This window comes from Choristoneura fumiferana, chromosome 27 (assembly GCF_025370935.1).
Source record: "Choristoneura fumiferana chromosome 27, NRCan_CFum_1, whole genome shotgun sequence".
NCBI classification, from domain to species: Eukaryota; Metazoa; Arthropoda; class Insecta; order Lepidoptera; family Tortricidae; genus Choristoneura; species Choristoneura fumiferana.
Window position 1 is genome coordinate 9,687,427 of NC_133498.1, and position 17,171 is coordinate 9,704,597.

At 37.0% G+C, this 17,171-nt stretch overlaps 1 pseudogene; it reads right to left on the reverse strand.

Annotated features, from left to right (window-relative positions):
- Positions 1–164: 164 nt before the first annotated feature.
- Positions 165–13,296, reverse strand: LOC141443363 (uncharacterized; annotated as a pseudogene).
- Between the last annotated feature and the right edge of the window lie 3,875 nt (positions 13,297–17,171).

A 17,171-nucleotide genomic window follows, 5' to 3' on the forward strand; every position in this document is an offset into this window, starting at 1 on the left:
AATGTTTGTATTTTTTTTAAAGTTACTTTAGTGAAAAAACCAGTTTATTAATTTATTAACTTTTAATTGTATTCTTTGATTAGATTGCTTTATTTTTTAATAAATGATCTTTTATGAACCCTCTATTTAGATAATACTTTGTATGGAAGAAATAAAACAATGAATCAGTTTTATATTTTAATGTTAAATAATATAATCAATATATAACTTATTAAACTTATAACATAACACAAAAGTGATTTTACAATATAAATGCACCTTCTTATTTAAAAATGACTATGTTAATTCTTTTTTTCAAAAAAATATTTACAACATATAAACCAGCACGTGTTCTATTGCATCCATAGTAAAAAAAAACTCAAAAAACATCTCTATTGGCTACAAATTTGCAAACTAAAAACCACTTTATACTTTTCCTTAAACTAAAAATTAATCAGTCTAAATAATTTCGATGAAAAAGTAAAAAAAAGATCTGTTGTAGGTATCGATGGCCTATAAAAGGAAAAACATTTTCTTAAATCTAACTTAAATATAAAATTAAATAATTATGTACATTCTTTAACATTTCTTTACTTATCTTAATTTAAAGTTATATAATATTTAAATACTCGTATATTTTCTTAAGACTGACGTTCGAATCTATGTTAAATCACAATAGATAGAAAAATGTTTTAGAAAATTTTACAACCCAACCAGTTGAGTAACTCTCTTGACTGTGGTTTCTCATACGAACATGTATGGAAAACATACTTTACAAGCAAAAAATACTATAGAAACGTTCAAAACATTATCGATTGCGAAAAGATTTATTTTTTGGGTGAAAGCAGAACTATGGTTTAATGGAGCAAAAAAAATATCATCCCGGGGTAACGGGAAAAACTACTCAAGCATTTTTTTATAATTTTTCCCCTTGCCATCATTCATTATACTCTTGACTTTTAAACATACTTCATTAATAAGTAATTTCCAAATTTCATTAAAATACCTACCTACTGCTTGCCTATAAAAAGGCCACTTTTAAAACCCTTGTTTTAATGCGAAATTCCCTAATTACGTGGAATATCAAAAATATCTTAGTATTCCTACTACAAGATGATAGATGGTCTTACATAATATTGTCAATAGACTTGTAACTTCGGACCTGTGATCACGAAATTTACTGGTAATGTATAATTATGTACCTTTGGCCGGGGGCGGGCATATTTTAGCGACTGGTACTTGGGGGCTTCTCGAATAAATCAACTATTTTTATATTCACAATTTTGACAAGTGTTTTCAATAGGAGATAGAGAACCTTTATATCCAAGGAGCTCATACAAGGTCACCCAAAAATGCGTCATACAAGGTATCTCAGAATAATTCCGGAATATTTAACCGGTGCTTGGGTAAATTAAAAAAAAATACACTAGCAAAAGCTTTTCAAGAATGAGTTGAGCAAAATATCGTTAGATGGTGATATATTGCTTGGATGGACACAGTTAAAATCTATTACTATCGATATTTTTATGGTACGGTTTTAAGGTGTATTAAATATGATTTTAATCTAAACTTTGCTTTCACGCCCGTAATAACAGACTAATATAAAATAATCTATTCTGAGACACTTGTATAGATCCGCCCCAGGCCTTGTACTAAAATCTGTTCGCAGATAGTCGATAAGTATTACGATACCGTCTGGAAATAGCGACTGTTGCTTAGTTATCGCTAACTATATGATGAACATCGCTTGTCACCGCGCGCACCGAGTTCGTGGTACAAGGCACGCAGTTATTGTCAAGCGCAGGGACAAAATAAAAAATAAACGTGTTGTTGTAAAAAAATATACATTAATTTTGGCACTTGATTGGGATGAAAGACAGTAGGGAGCTTTTGGCTTTGACACTTATCAGGTTATTTAATAATAATAATAATTAAAAGCAAAAATACCCTTATTTTATCAAATCTCTGCGAGCAAATTCAAGACATTTGCAAATTCGAATTTAGTATCGCGCCGTTCCGCTCACACTAAGAGTATTTAATAGGAGAGTGAGAGGGATGGAGCGATATGAAATTCTAATTTTGGAGTAACCCCTATTTGGAACAAAGGGATATAGAGTGACCAACGATACTAGAAATACTATGATCTATAGAAAGGGGGCCCTCGACTGACGGTGTATGTTGATAGTGGGATACCTTTAGTACCATATATAGCTTCCGGTGCGTTTCGTAGTCCACGTCATAGTATATGCCGGTTTGGTTCTGGAATACAAAGTTTTTTTTAATGAAGTAAGGTAGCAAATAAGCAAATCTGATGGTACTACTCATAAGTGAACACCATCCATAGGTGGGTGCGTGTCTAGAAGCATATTTTTTAAAACTCATAATGTACTGGTTTTGAGGAGATGGAGGGACGACTTAGATGCCTATAATGTGGGATGGCGGGAGCTCGCCTTTGATAGGCAGGAGTGGAGCAAGAGAGGAGAGGCCTTTGCCAGCAGTGGGACACAAAAATAGGCTAATCAAAAAAAAATGTACTGGTTTTTATAATGTTTTGCCCGTGGAAATAGTAAATTTATTTGATTTTTTTTAATGAACACGTAGAATACTTATGTATGAAATATATCATGACAACATTATACAAACATTCGCATTTATAATTTTAAGTGGAATAGGATTGATACACTGTTTAAAGGTACAGGAGTTGGCTAACAGCAGATGACTTATGGTACCATAGGCGGCGAGTCTTAAAACATTAGTGTACTCACATGCATACTCCTAGCCCTGGACTTAGGTCTTGGCACGAGCAGGTCAGCTCTCTCCTGGACGTGGCTCGAAGCTTCAGAACTGGTCGACTCAGTTGCCATGTGATTTGTGTAGCCTGAAAATATTTTTATATAGAGATCCATTCAGGGTTGCCAGATGTTCAGTATTTTATCGAAGTACGGTTCGGTATTTTTTTTAACTGAGTCAAAAATATATTTTTAGAAGGGGCTAAAGTAGAGATGTAAATCGAAAAATACTTTCACAAAATTGTAAACTTATTGAAATATTTTTATAGTAGTATTCATTTGGCTGTAGCATGAGTTTTTTTTATTTGGGTCTAAACTTACCGTATAAATTGTGATGAGATGCTGTATTAGCTCTTGATGCTATTGTGTTTATCGTGCCTGTGTGGTGGCCGGAGTGGAGACCCAACCTTAAAAAAAAAGGAAAATGCCCAAGTATATTTTTTGTCATACTTTCTTGTAAACAATGTAGTGGTCATCTGTGAGTAAGACTATAAAAATCGACAAAGATATTAATGAATTTTATTATTTTTATATTATTAAATCATTATTATCAGCTTTGCGTTATTAGTGTTTTAATTTGAAAATAGGCATAAAACGATCAAATACTGTATTAAAAAAAACTAAGGGGAAAACATAAAAAAAAAACATACAAAAACGGGGAAGTCATTCGATAGTGAATTATTTACCTCGGCATTGGTACAGGTGGTAAGGTGGGGTAGCCACCAAACATGGCGGACGAAGGACGCGTCGCCATCTGATTTGGTTCCGCCTGTAACACATCCCACTCATATTATTAGAAATAATTTTGTGTTAAAAAAAAACACTTAAGAAATCGAAGTGGCCACCGTCGTCTTGGCCTAAATTGGTTAGATCATCATCGGTCACTCTTTGTTGACTGTACATTTTTGTCATCCAACTTACAAGACAATTTGACCACTCGAAGTGAACTTACTAGATTTGACCCAACAACAACAAGGAACGGCAAGTTGAATTAAATCTTAAAATGGGTAAAACGTTGAATAAAAATATATCTCACCGCGTAATGGTTCGATTGTGCCATAGCTTCGGCGATTTGCGCCCAGCGCATCCTCTCTTCTAAAGTCACCTGAAAAACAATAATAGCATTTCGAAAATATTCCCCTTTCCCTTCGTCATTTCAATAGGAGTCCTTTGACCACCAATGGGAGACAAAACACCGTGAAAAACCATGGGAATACTCTACACACACCTAGCGAAGCAATGAGGGTTGCTTGACAGGCGAAATATCGCTAGATGGAGTTAGTATCGTGAGGTTAGACATTATATAGTCCTGAACTGAAATAATTTATTTGCTCACCCGCGACCTTATGATAGCTACGTTTATCTAACATCTGGTGTAAGGTTGTGTTGCTCTGAAGGTTCAAAGGGAGAGGTCAAATTCGGGAATAGGTGGCGTCTAATTAAAAATTCTACTACTGTCTGCTGATTTTTTTTTGGGATTCTAGCTTATTGTGCATGCAAAGCTCCCAATCCGCAATGGGCCTGCATAGGAGCTACAATCCCCTTTATTTTGATAGGACTGTACCAAGCAACGGGACGTAGGTAAGTAGATGATAAAATTAGATTACAAAATAAAGTGATCTTCATAAAATACCTGATACGGTGGTGCTCCCACGGGAGGCGTTTTGATGGTATTGGCTGTCATGTAGTTGAAGACTGGAGAACCCATGCCAGCAGCTTTTTGTTCTCGCGACCATTTGCGGCTGTCAATTGAGGAATTAAAATTAGTAAACGCCACTATAACAGGTAATAAAAATCAAGGGGTTTCAAATAACCCAAAATAAGCTACTTGAGCTCTAAGTCCATTGGCGTCCATTGGGTCAATTTCAGGGTAGGTAGCTGCTAGTATGCCACAAGACGCTGCATACCCTGAAATTGACTCAATATAATATGCCTATGGTTCTAACCCATAACTGGAAATTATAAACCGGTCACGATTTTGAATGTGTCCAAACCGTAAAACTTAAATTTTACTTAATAGAGTTCCAGACTAGACTTGATAAGTATTACCATTAAAAGATGTTTTAAAGCAGTCGAGTTTTTATTTTAATCTTTTCTTCAAACCGTACTTTTGCAGCCAAAAAGCCGCTGTTTCAGCCCCTCTGTTCACCCCTACATAATATCATCATGTCAGGCGTCCACGTCCACTGTTGGACATAGGCCTGCCCCAAGGCTCACCACTCAGACCTTTCCGTCTTGTGCTTTCCGCATCCACCGCGATCCCGCGACCTTAACCAGGTCGTCGCTCCATCTTGTTGGAGGCCTACCGACAGCTCGTCTCCCGGTCCGCGGACGCCATTCGAGAACCTTCTGACCCCATCGGCCATCAGTCTTGCGAGCAATGTGCCCCGCCCACTGCCACTTCAGTTTCGCGATTCTTCGAGCTATGTCGGTAGCCTTGGTTCTACTGCGGATAACATCATATCTGATTCCATCTCGCAGAGAAACCTCTCCATACTCCTCCGAGTGACTGAGCTTACACGTTTATATATTAAAAGCCGTGGTGGCCTATGCCCTCTCAATCAGAGGATCATGGGTTCCAAAGTTCAAACCCTGGCTCGCACCTCGCACCTCTGAGTTGTTCGAAATGCATGTTCGAAAATACATTTAAAATTGACCACGAGCTTTACGGCAAAGGAAAACATCGTAAGGATACCTGCTCAAACCTGCGAAGTCATTCATGGTTGTGAAGTTCTTAATCCGCACTGGGCCCGCGTGGGACGCATATAAGCTAGGATGATGATGATATTTACCTCCAACTCAGGAGTGCTGCTAAAGTGAGCGCGATGACCAGCGCAGCGGCGAGCGACGCGCCCACAGCGACCCCCACCACTTCCCCGTCGACCTCGCACGTCGACCCGTAGTAACCCGACATGCAGCTGTCACGGGGCAAAGTTAAAAACATGGGGCAATACTGTTACGTGGGGCAGGGGTAAAAATGTACTGTGGCCATTATGTCTACCATAATGAACTTTTTTTTTGACAATTTTTTTTTGACATTCATAAGTGCTTGTTATAGCCTAAATTGAATAAAGATATTTTGACTTTGATTTTGACTTTGAATGGTTGAGTTTTGGTGAGATTCAACATGCTAGTGTCAATAATACTAATATTATATAAACTAATAATAATTATAGTCGTGAGACATATTTGATTAAAATACTAAATCTGACGATTATAATTCAGCAACAGTGGAACTAGTTTCGATATTTTCGCAAGATCTTTTTCATAAGTGAGTGCGTTCAGGAAGATGGCGCCACTGTCCTTAACGCTCTCGTCTCTGAAAAAGTTCTATCGAAAAGATCGAAACAAGTGGCACCGTTCCTGACCTATTATATAATCGTGAATGATGTGACGTGAGTGATGAAATGTATCCAATATTTTTTAACGACGAGTTTGAGTTTTGAGTTTATTCCATTGAGCAATAATGTAATAGTTATTTGTGTCACAAGCGAGCAAAATGGCGTTTTACGGCGAGAGCGGTATATTGAATCCAGAATGTAGCTAAGGATTCTACAATAGCATCCTGAGCGTAGCGAGGGATTCTAAAGTAGAATCCTGAGCGTAAAGAGGGACTCAACTGTTAACGCCCAAGATGAAAATAATTTTGCTCCCGAGTGGCTCATACAACTTTTCACACCGAGCATTAAGAAACTTGAAAAAAAAACGAAATAAAATATAAAATGGTGTGGTTTTCAAAAATTGCATTTGCAATAAAACACTTAGAAAAGACTTGAACAGAACAGTTGCTCTTTGCTCCCTCTCGTCAGGGGAAAAATTACTTTTCTGAAGGAGAGGTCTGAAAAAATACCTGCAATGTGGTTTCTTGTTACTGTAGCTGCAAGTCCCGCGGTCGTTGCAGTGGCTGTTAGAACAGGCGCGACACTCCCGTCCCGCCAAAAGGGGAGACGTGTTTGCGTCCAAAGTTGAGTCTGGGCACTCACATCTGTATCATAAAAAAGTGTTCTGTACGTCAGTACGCAAAAACAGTATCCTTGTAGTGCCATGAGAGTTGAAGCGAATGTTTACACACAGCTACAAAATAAACTTGCATAAAAGGAGAATGAATGAAATGAATGACTTATTGTCAAAATCTCGCTGTCATTACATGACATGTTCTTGTGTGCGTGATCTCAACTCTGGCGGCACTACCTATACTATAGGATCATTGTGTCGTTCGTCCGTCCGTCTGTCAATGCCAATTTTAACCCCCACTGCGAAGAGAGGGGTGCTATAAATTTGATGCCAATGTCTATCCGTCAGTCGTATGTGACATCGCAGCTCTCACATGAATGGAACGATTTCGATGGAGTTTTTCTAAGTGAAAACGAGTTTCCTTCATTAAAATCAGTTTAGATGTTTTGCAGATATTGAACTTTGGAATTACAAAATTGGTTAGGTTAGGTTATATCAGGAATACGTGACCTTTCTCATAGCCTCCTGAAGCTCACCATATAAATATTTAAAAAAAAAATGACAAAGCAATTAGAATCTAATTGTTTCGAGAGTAAAGTCAAACTGCCGTCAAACTGGCATGCCGTAAAACAAGAGAAAAACAATAGTAGATTGTAGAACAAGAGCATAAAACGAGCCATTTTACCCAAGACGTTCATATATCCACCCGAGCCGGTATGGCGAGGGTGGATAGACACGTCGAGGGGGAAATGGATTTAATGCTCGAGTTTTACACTGCTTTTCACTTCGATGGCGAGGAAACGAAATAGCAAGAGTGGAAACAATTGTCCGCTTACTATGTACATTTTATTTTACATGCATTACCATATAATTATAATTTCTTAGTTTTATTTTTTTATTTTGATTGATTTGATTGATTTTTAATTTTATATAAATTAAAAATTATAAAAAAATATATAATTAAACTTCTTTGTTTGTGGCTGTTGACACCTGACTACCTTGGTCTTAGACGAAGATTTTATTTTATGCACTAGTGCATAGAAAGTCATTTTATGTCGCCTAGATCCAGCATAAACACGAACTTTACGAGCATGAGATGTGAAAAAGAATTTTTACTTTGTTACATTGCCTTAGATTCCTAATTCCCTTGAACTTATTGTGTACATTCTATTGCACACTGGACCGCACGAGGTGAAGGGAGGCCTATATGTCCAACAGTGGGCGTCTTACGGCTGATATGATAATGACGATGAGGTATAGGTCAAGCAATCTTAACAGATACTACCCCTTGAGGCAGTGAAAAATAAAACTTCGATGTTAACGTATGTATATCAAATACCTGAAACCTCCCCAAGTGTTCATGCAGTACGCTAGCTTGTGGCAATCGTTGTATTCCGGTGAAGCACACTCGTCCACATCTGAAAAAAAAAAAACGATTTACTGAAGTCAAAAAATCTAAATCTAAATCATTTATTCAGTAAATAGGCCGCAATGGGCACTTTTACACGTCATTGTTTAATACCAGCGCTTGCCAAGAAGAATGCGCTGGAAGAAACTTGGCAGAAAGTCATTTTTTCAACATAAAATAATTACAAATAAAATACTTAAAAACTACAGTAAGTATACAATTAAATAAAAGAAAATACAAAATAATAATAATACGTTGATGTATGGGGTCCCTTAGTTACAAAACTAACGTGGCATTCTAGTGGTAAGATCTACGGGCTCCTCAAGCAGAGGATCGTTGGTTCAAACCTAGGCTTGCAACTGAGTTTTTCAAAATGCATGCGCTAGTAATACATTTGAAATTTACCTTTTTTAAAAATATTTATACAAGAAATAAAATAAAAGTTCACAACAACCTTTGGTTGTGGTATATATTTTTAACCCCCAACGAAAAAAGAGGGGTGTTATAAGTTTGACCGCTATGTGTGTCTGTGTGTATGTGTGTCTGTGTGTCTGTGTGTGTGTCTGTCTGTCTGTCTGTGGCACCGTAGCTCTTAAACGGGTAGACCGATTTGAATGCGGTTTTTTTATTTGATAGCAGGTTTTCTAGCGATGGTTTTAGATATGTTTTATCAAAATCGGTTCAGCCGTTTTTGAGATATTGAACTTTGAAGTGACAAAGTCGGGGTTTTTCCAACTTTTCAGGTAATTCATTCAGGAATTTTGGCAGTAAATATTCCCAGGTTCGTTTCCCGTATACGTTGAAACCTCGAGCTTTATCTGGAAACCTGCAGAATCTGTGAAGCAACTCAATGGTTTGAGTGAAGCTCAAAATACGCGCTATTATTCTAAGAGGAGGCCTGAACCCAGCAGTGGGACGTACTATGGCCAGCAAAAGTCGATGGACAATTCCCAAACATAATCGTCTGACACGTGAAACGGCGCCATCTATGTGTTTGAAGTGTATTAGCGGTATTTACTTATTTACTAACTTAGTTAGTTTATTAAGATGCCACTAGATGGCGCTGGCGCTGACCTTAAAAAAATATTTTATATTCATGTTAGAAATTTGATATTTCACTGCCGTAGTAACTAAATTATGTCCCTGCCTGCGAAGCGCGTAACGACATTTTCTGTCTCTTTCGTACTTGTCGTAAGAGAAGGAGAATATTATTATTCGCATTACTATCGTTTCTTGTCCTTCAAATATTCCAACGATAAATTCTTTGGTGTGTGTGAAGTTCCCAATCCGCACTGGGCCTGCGTGGGAACTACGGCCCAAGCCCTCTCATTCTGAGAGAAGGCCTGTGACCAGCAGTGGGACGTGTTTCTATAGGCTGGGATGCTGATGATAGTTAAATTCTTTCTTTACGAAGACTCATGTTGCGAATTACTGTCAACTTTAGTAATCTCCAAATCTAGCAGTAAATTTACAAAAACACAAACTCAATATTATCGCCTGGTGGGATTTGAACTTGTGACATACGAACGAAGAACGAAGTTCACAACCACTTGACCATCGTACTGTTATCTTAAGCGATGAAAATCGGATCTATATCGGGTCGTCTTAAAATTAATCGGTAAGTCATGCGTGTTTAACGAAACTTAAAGAGGGTAGACTGAAGATCTTCAAACTACCAGGCTAAGTTTTTATTACAAAGATTTTGCTACTTGTTCAGCTGCTTGCAACATCGTTTGATCGTCTCTTTCAAGTTGAATCTGCTTATTATCGTAATTATTCTTTAAAATGAGTTCTCATCGCAATATTGAAATGGTTAAAACATGTGAAATTATTAATTTATATGAAGAAGGAAAAAATATGTCGGAAATTTCTAGAGAAATTGGAGTTAATAATGTGAGTTTTTTTTGTTTACGTTCATCCTACCAACTTCTTCATTAAAATTATATCTACGTTATATTATTTTATGTTTATTTATATTGTTACAGATAAAAACAGTTATATTATGGGTACGACGATATCAAGACGAAGGATCTTTGCTGCATCGTCAAAGATCGGGTAGACCACGACTCATAGATGCCCCGCTATGATGACACCCACTGTTAGAATTGTCTATCCAGAAGAACAAGTGCCGTGCATAACGTTCGTGCAAGATAACTGCCCAATACACGGGTCGCGTATTGTGAAAGACTGGTTTGATCAACACAAAAATAATATTAAAGTCGTTCCTTGGCCTGCCAGATCACCGGATTTAAATCCCATTGAAAATGTATGGGGTGTTATAACCATGTCCAACGTTGGGATAACCAAAATAAGCGAACTCTGTTACGTTAGAAGCCCACTGTGTAAAAATAAGGGACAGTTATTCGCGGCTCTAATATGTGTGAAAATCTAGTTGCATCGATGCGATTCTTTTTGCAAGCAGTTATCGACAATCATGGTGGTTACACCAGTTATTAAAATAAAATTGATAGTTACGTGTAGACCGGGTTATATACTGAAACAATTATGTTATAATAAAATATATAAGGTGCAGATATTTTCAGGGTATGTAATTAATAACCTAAGAATCATAATTGACGCATAAATTATTTAAGTATTGTGTGGTAATATTTTTTTGCTTCATACAAAAATACCATTCCGTCCAAAAATAATCATCCTCGCATTAACATTAACTGTATTTTTTTAATTTAATTTAAGTAATTGAAACCAATTAACGACGATGCAAATAATCGATCCTCAAAATATCCGCATCTGATTTTCTAGCACACTGTATTATATCAAAATATTTATCTTTATTTATGATCCTGTAGGTATCACTTTGTTATGAAAAGTAATTATTTTATTATTATAAACAAAACATTTAATTATACCTTGATAGTTTTGTTTACTTATTTATATGAGATAAGTGTGAAAGTTCAATATATGACTGTAAATACTGTAATCTTATTATAACTGTCAGTAACACATTACACACTACAGTGGATCTACGCCATCAACTATTGATAAGTAAATGTTTAAAACTGGAAAACTTCAATTATTATAATTTATAACGCTTTCGAGTCTTATGATAACCCGGTCTCAGGTATAATACTTTCAAATACTATTTTTTATTGTGGTTCAGCTTCAATCCTCTTTCCAGAATCGGAAATGAATACTTAAGCTAATACCTCAATAAAATGTTAAAATACAACTTTTGGTCAGGTGCTAATTAAATAACTGAAAACCTCACACGACACCCAGAAAATATTTTTTCATTTTATTTTAAGTTAGTTGTTTGCGTTTATTTTCGAATACCTTCATTATTTCCCAAAATAATTGTATGTTTTACGTAATCAGTAAGTAATTCTACTTCATTTCTAACTTTACAGTTGTAATTTTTAATGCCAGATTTAGAAGAAAGCCAAACTGACGCAAAACGGCCAATAGGTAGGTATTAAATTATCTAAGGGGTATAAAACATCCCTAAAACATTTAATTGGTGTCATCATCATCATCATCATCGGCCTATCTTAGTCCACTGCTGGACATAGGCCTCTCCAGTTGCACGCCACTGAGCACGATCCTCGGCCAGTCTCATCCAGTTCTGACCAGCTAACCTGCGAAGATCATCGCTCCACCTAGTCTGAGGGCGTCCTACTCCACGCTTGCCGATTCGCGGTCTCCACTCAGGAACTCGTTTGCCCCAGCGATGTTTAATTGGTGTATGCATTCGTAATATTTAGACTGGGCCCAATAAAAAAAGGATTTAAAAACTCAAACACAACCTGATTTAAAACATAGTGTAATCGATTCTACTCTGGATTCTGAACAAACTACTTTCTGGTTTTCAGATATTTAATTAATATATAGTAAAACATTAATAACTGCGTCAATATTTAATGAATAGAAATATTGTTTTAGGAATAAAATTTTTATGTTTTAAACTTCAAAACGTGTATTATTTCTGTTACAACGTATCCCTTTTTTCAGAGTATTTTTTAAATTTCCATATCAGTTATCTACAAAATTAAAATAGAAACTTATAAAATATAAAAATAAGAACAAAAAAAACAATTCTGATATGTAGGATACGAACTCATGATCATTAACGAGTTTATCTAAGCAGCCGATCAACTCAGCTATCAACACATTACTGTTACGGGATAAAATATCGATCATATCATAATAACTGTTTAACAGCGCCATCTAGTTCATTTCTTGTGAACACTTAACAAAATCACCAACTCTCGTGTTCAAGCGATTATAGAACGTAAGGTGTCCATCCACTTATGCAGGCCATTGTACATAGGTTAGGGAATTGGCGTGCATTGGGTCGATTCCTGGGCAGGCAGTTGACAGTTTGTGCCGCAGCAGGGCGCCACCAGCACTGCTTACCCAGCTGCCTACAATGTACCATAGCCGGGATGAATGATGAGGATGTCAACTAACCTAACAGATACTAAACTAACAGATCTATTGTCAAGAAGACGTCAATACCTAAGGCGTATTATAAAGTTAATGATTATATCATGGACAGGGATATTTGGAAATAATTCCGATCCGCATTAGCGATCCCTTCAAATAGCGAACCTACTGTGTTAAAAATAAAGTTGTGATAGATATCATTCAATAATATTGTAAATCTGTTTAAAAAAATATACCTCGTTGAGTTACTTTAAGGTTTTTCCGAACCGGTGGTTTTTTTTTGACATTCATAAGTGCTTGTTATAGCCTAAATTGAGTAAAGATATTTTGTCTTTGACTTTGAACAACAGATATAGATTACACTAGATTACGCAAATGCATCTACTTCGCGTGTCCGAACCCCGACCAAACGTCGGGGTTGGCCCCATATAAAGACTGACCACTAACTGACTAATCATGACTCGAGCCCCACGGCGCGGGCGGGCGGCGCATTTGAATCGATTTTGCGCGGACATCGCCGAATTCACATCGCTAATTCGCTCTTGAGACGTCACGTAGATATAAAAAAGTGACACGGTTGGTTTTCATACAGATTGAGGTGTTTGCGTTATCTAGTGTAATCTATATCTGTGCTTTGAACCTTTCAAAGGCGCGACGCTGCCAGCGGGACTGTCGACCCAGAGTTCAGAAGAACCAACGTTGTTGGAGCGGCGGTCCAGGACTCCTAGGATGTGCCTCTGGATGTCACCGGCCACTGCTGGCCGGGTGGGTTCTGGGGGTTTTTGCATCTGGAAGACAAGTTTTTGTGCTCCAAACTTCGTGTCGTGCCGTCCTGTTCACTCTAATAGAAGAGTGAGAGGACGGTATAACAATATTATCTTATCCGAAATCGACCAATTTACATTAAACAATAATTACTCATACAAATCTTTTGATTTCATAAAAATAGTAGATTGTACAAGAAGAGCATAAAACGAGCCATTTTACCCGAGACGTTCATATATCCACCCGAGCCGGTATGGCGAGGGTTGATAGACACGTCGAGGGGAAAATGGATTTAATGCTCGAGTTTTACACTCTGCTTTTCACTTCGATGGCGAGGAAATGAAATAGCAACAGTGAAAACAATTGTTCACTCACTACGTAAATTTTATTTTTCATGCATTACTATATAATTATATTTTTTTTAGTTTTAGTGATTTATTTTGATAGATTTGTTTGATTTTTAGTTTTATATAAATAAAAAATGTATTAAATAAATATAAAGAAACTTCTTTGTTTACACAATACCTGTTATCGAATAGAGAAACAATTTATAAGCTACCTTTACAAATAACAAAGTTATAAAGGTTTGAAATTCAAGATTAGAAAGAGAAAGACATACTGGCAAGTGACGCCAGTACCGCCATACTTGCTGCATAGAGAAAAGCGTTTTGAGAAAGAGACAAGTATATAGACTTTTCAAAAAATCACTATGAATCTAATTTTCACCCATTTTAAATTTTCATTCGCTAAACACTATCTGTTTATCTATATTTTCATAATAATATTAAGATATGGCAAAATCAGGAGTTGTCAAATACCGTATCAAGTCTCACGAGAGCTCAAATAATATTAGAGAAGCAAGGTAAATGAATAGATTATGCAGATTAGATTAGATTTGCAGGTGGTAGGACCTTGTGCAAGCCCGCCCGGATTACTACCACCATCTTGCTCGCTAATCCTGCCGTGAAGCAGCAGTGCTTGCACTGTTGTGTTTCGGCGTGGAGAGTAAGACAGCCGGTGAAATTACTGGCACTTGAGGTATCACATCTCAGGCTCAGGCAACGCATCTGCAATACCCGGGTGTTGCAGATTTATGGGCGGTGGTGAACTCTTACCATCAGGCGACCCACTTGCTCGTTTGCCATCAAGTAGAATTAAAAAAAAAGATTAATATGGACCTCCATCCTCCATAAAGTGAAGCTTTAATCAATCAAACTTACCAATATGGTGTAGTTGACATAAATCCCTTGATTGCCGAGCTCGCGATGCACGGAGTTGACGGAACCACTCACAAAGTCGTCAGAGAACGGAGTCATCGAGAAAGCCGAATCGATCTGGGGAAATATAAAAAAATATATGGGGCAAATTTTGACTGGGGCAAAAATTATTGTGCTAGTATCAAATTTGGGGTTTAAATAACAGTTATTGTTTTGATAATGAATTCGCAGTTTGAAACTCATTCGTATTTTGTATCGTTTTTATGATAGTTGGGTCTGTGTGACATAAGTAATTGCATGTATGTATGTAAATCTCTTTATTGTACAAAATAAGTAAACAAACACAGATGACAAACAATGAAATATATGTACGAAGGCGAAGTATGTTTATGAAGAAGATGAAAAAGTCGCCCTGTAGGCCGATAGGCTACGTTATTTTGAGGTATTAAGTTTCAAGAATTCTAAAGTTTCTTATTTTTTGCCTGTGGGTACAGTCGGTACCTATGAAGCTTATTGTAGCGTTTTGTGTATTTTTGTTGCCTGCATTTTCAGCAATTTGAAGATTTGTGGTTGTTTTTTTTTATTTGAATAAATCTCGCAAAATAAATTTAAAGTTAAAAATAATTATGGCATTATATCTAGGATAGCCTGTGGAGTATGTAAACCAAATTTGTGTCATTTTCGTCCAGTGCAAACTGTTATATGGACAGTATGTAAAAATGGTGTGAAATTTTTTTTTACAGTTTATGAAATATTTATTTCCTATTTCAGATTACATACATATGCCTATAAAAAAGTTGTGCCAAATTAGACCACGCAATTTTAAGATATTTTTTTTTTTTTTATTTATTGAGAAACAAATTTTGTTTTCTTAACCTTGAGTTCACATATTTTATATCATAAATGCATGATAAATCGACATTGTAAATTTGTGTCATTTTCGCCCACGATATTTAAATGAATAAAACAATTAAAACATTGCATTGACCTAATAGAAATCAACCGCCGCTCACTGACATTCATAACATTATGCGTTACCGGCCCTTTGAGAAATGAGTAGGCTCATTTTTTGAAGATCCCCAAGTTATGTTGTAGCAAGAATCACGTATCGCCGTGGTGGCCTAATGGTTTGACCTATCGCCTCTGAAGCAGAGGGTCGTGGGTTCAAACCCCGGCTCGCACCTCTGAGTTTTTCGAAATTCATGTGCGGAATTACATTTGAAATTTACCACGAGCTACGGTGAAGGAAAACATCGTGAGGAAACCTGCACAAACCTGCGAAGCAATTCAATGGTGCGTGTGAAGTTCCCAATCCGCACTGGGCCTGCGTGGGAACTATGGCCCAAGCCCTCTTGTTCTGAGAGGAGGCCTGTGCCCAGCAGTGGGACGTATATAGGCTGGGATGATGATGATGAAGAATCACGTAACAGGGTAGAACGTTTGTGCTGCTGACTTCATGTTGACATCCCATACATTTGCCAAAGAAATCAAAGTGAAATTGATTATGAAGAGTTTCCACTACGGCACACTATTCAGTTTAGACTGTATATTTTAGACGTCAGTTTTATACTTACAGCTCTTATTGCTTCATAGCTAAGTTGTTGGTAGGGTTCAGACTCTTTATCAGCTAACTTGGCGTCCCAAGCGATCTGAAAAGCATACAAAAACAAATTGAAAAATTATTTATGTAAATAGACGGCAAATAGCTGTTTTACGTGTCACTTTTTATATACCAGCGCTTTCGGAAAAATTATCATTGGCAAGAAGAAGGTGTGTAAACAAAATTTAATTACTATTCACTTTTTAACTATTTTCACAAGAAAAACAAAGCAAATTAAAAATAGTCACTAAAATACATTAGATTATAACACGGTGCAATGTAAAATACGAGTACAATACAATACAACCACAATACTTTTTCACACCTCTCCTTTAGAAAGTAACTTTTCCTCCCTGACGAGAGGGAGCAAAGTGCAACTTTTCTGTTCAAGGTTTTTCTAAGTATTTTATTGCAAATGCCATTTTTGAAGTTGATAATTGTAAAGCCACGCCATTTTCAATGCTGGTTGTTCTTTAATAATATTATTTAGAATTTGTTTTATTTCAAGTTCTTTAATGCTCGGTGTGAAAAGTTGTATGAGCACTCGGGAGCAAAATTATTTCATCTTGGGCGTTAACACTTGAATCCTCATTACGCTCAGGATTCTTCTTTAGAATCCCTCGCTACGCTCAGGATTCTATTGTAGAATCCTTCGTTACATTCTGGATTCAATGTACGCCCTCGCCGTAAATACAACCATTTTGCTCCTTGTGACACAAATAACTATTATGGAACACGAACTCATAGTAAGCAGTACAGAAACACAGGTATATGGAGATTATTCCAGGTAAGAATAGGCAGCCTTATCGTTTCAGCAGGGCTACTACGAAACTCGAAGTTCGTGTCGTGCTGTCCCTCTGACACTTATACTATTTAATACCGAGGAGCGAGAGGAACGGTACGATACAAACTTGGAGTTCGAGTTTCGTAGTAGCCCTGCAGAGCGCTCCAAGCAACGTTTACAATAGACAGAAGTAAGGATTAGATTTACTCACCTTTCCTTTTATAAAGCCGGTCGACCCTCAGATTGAGGATGAGCGCGACCACGCGCCGCA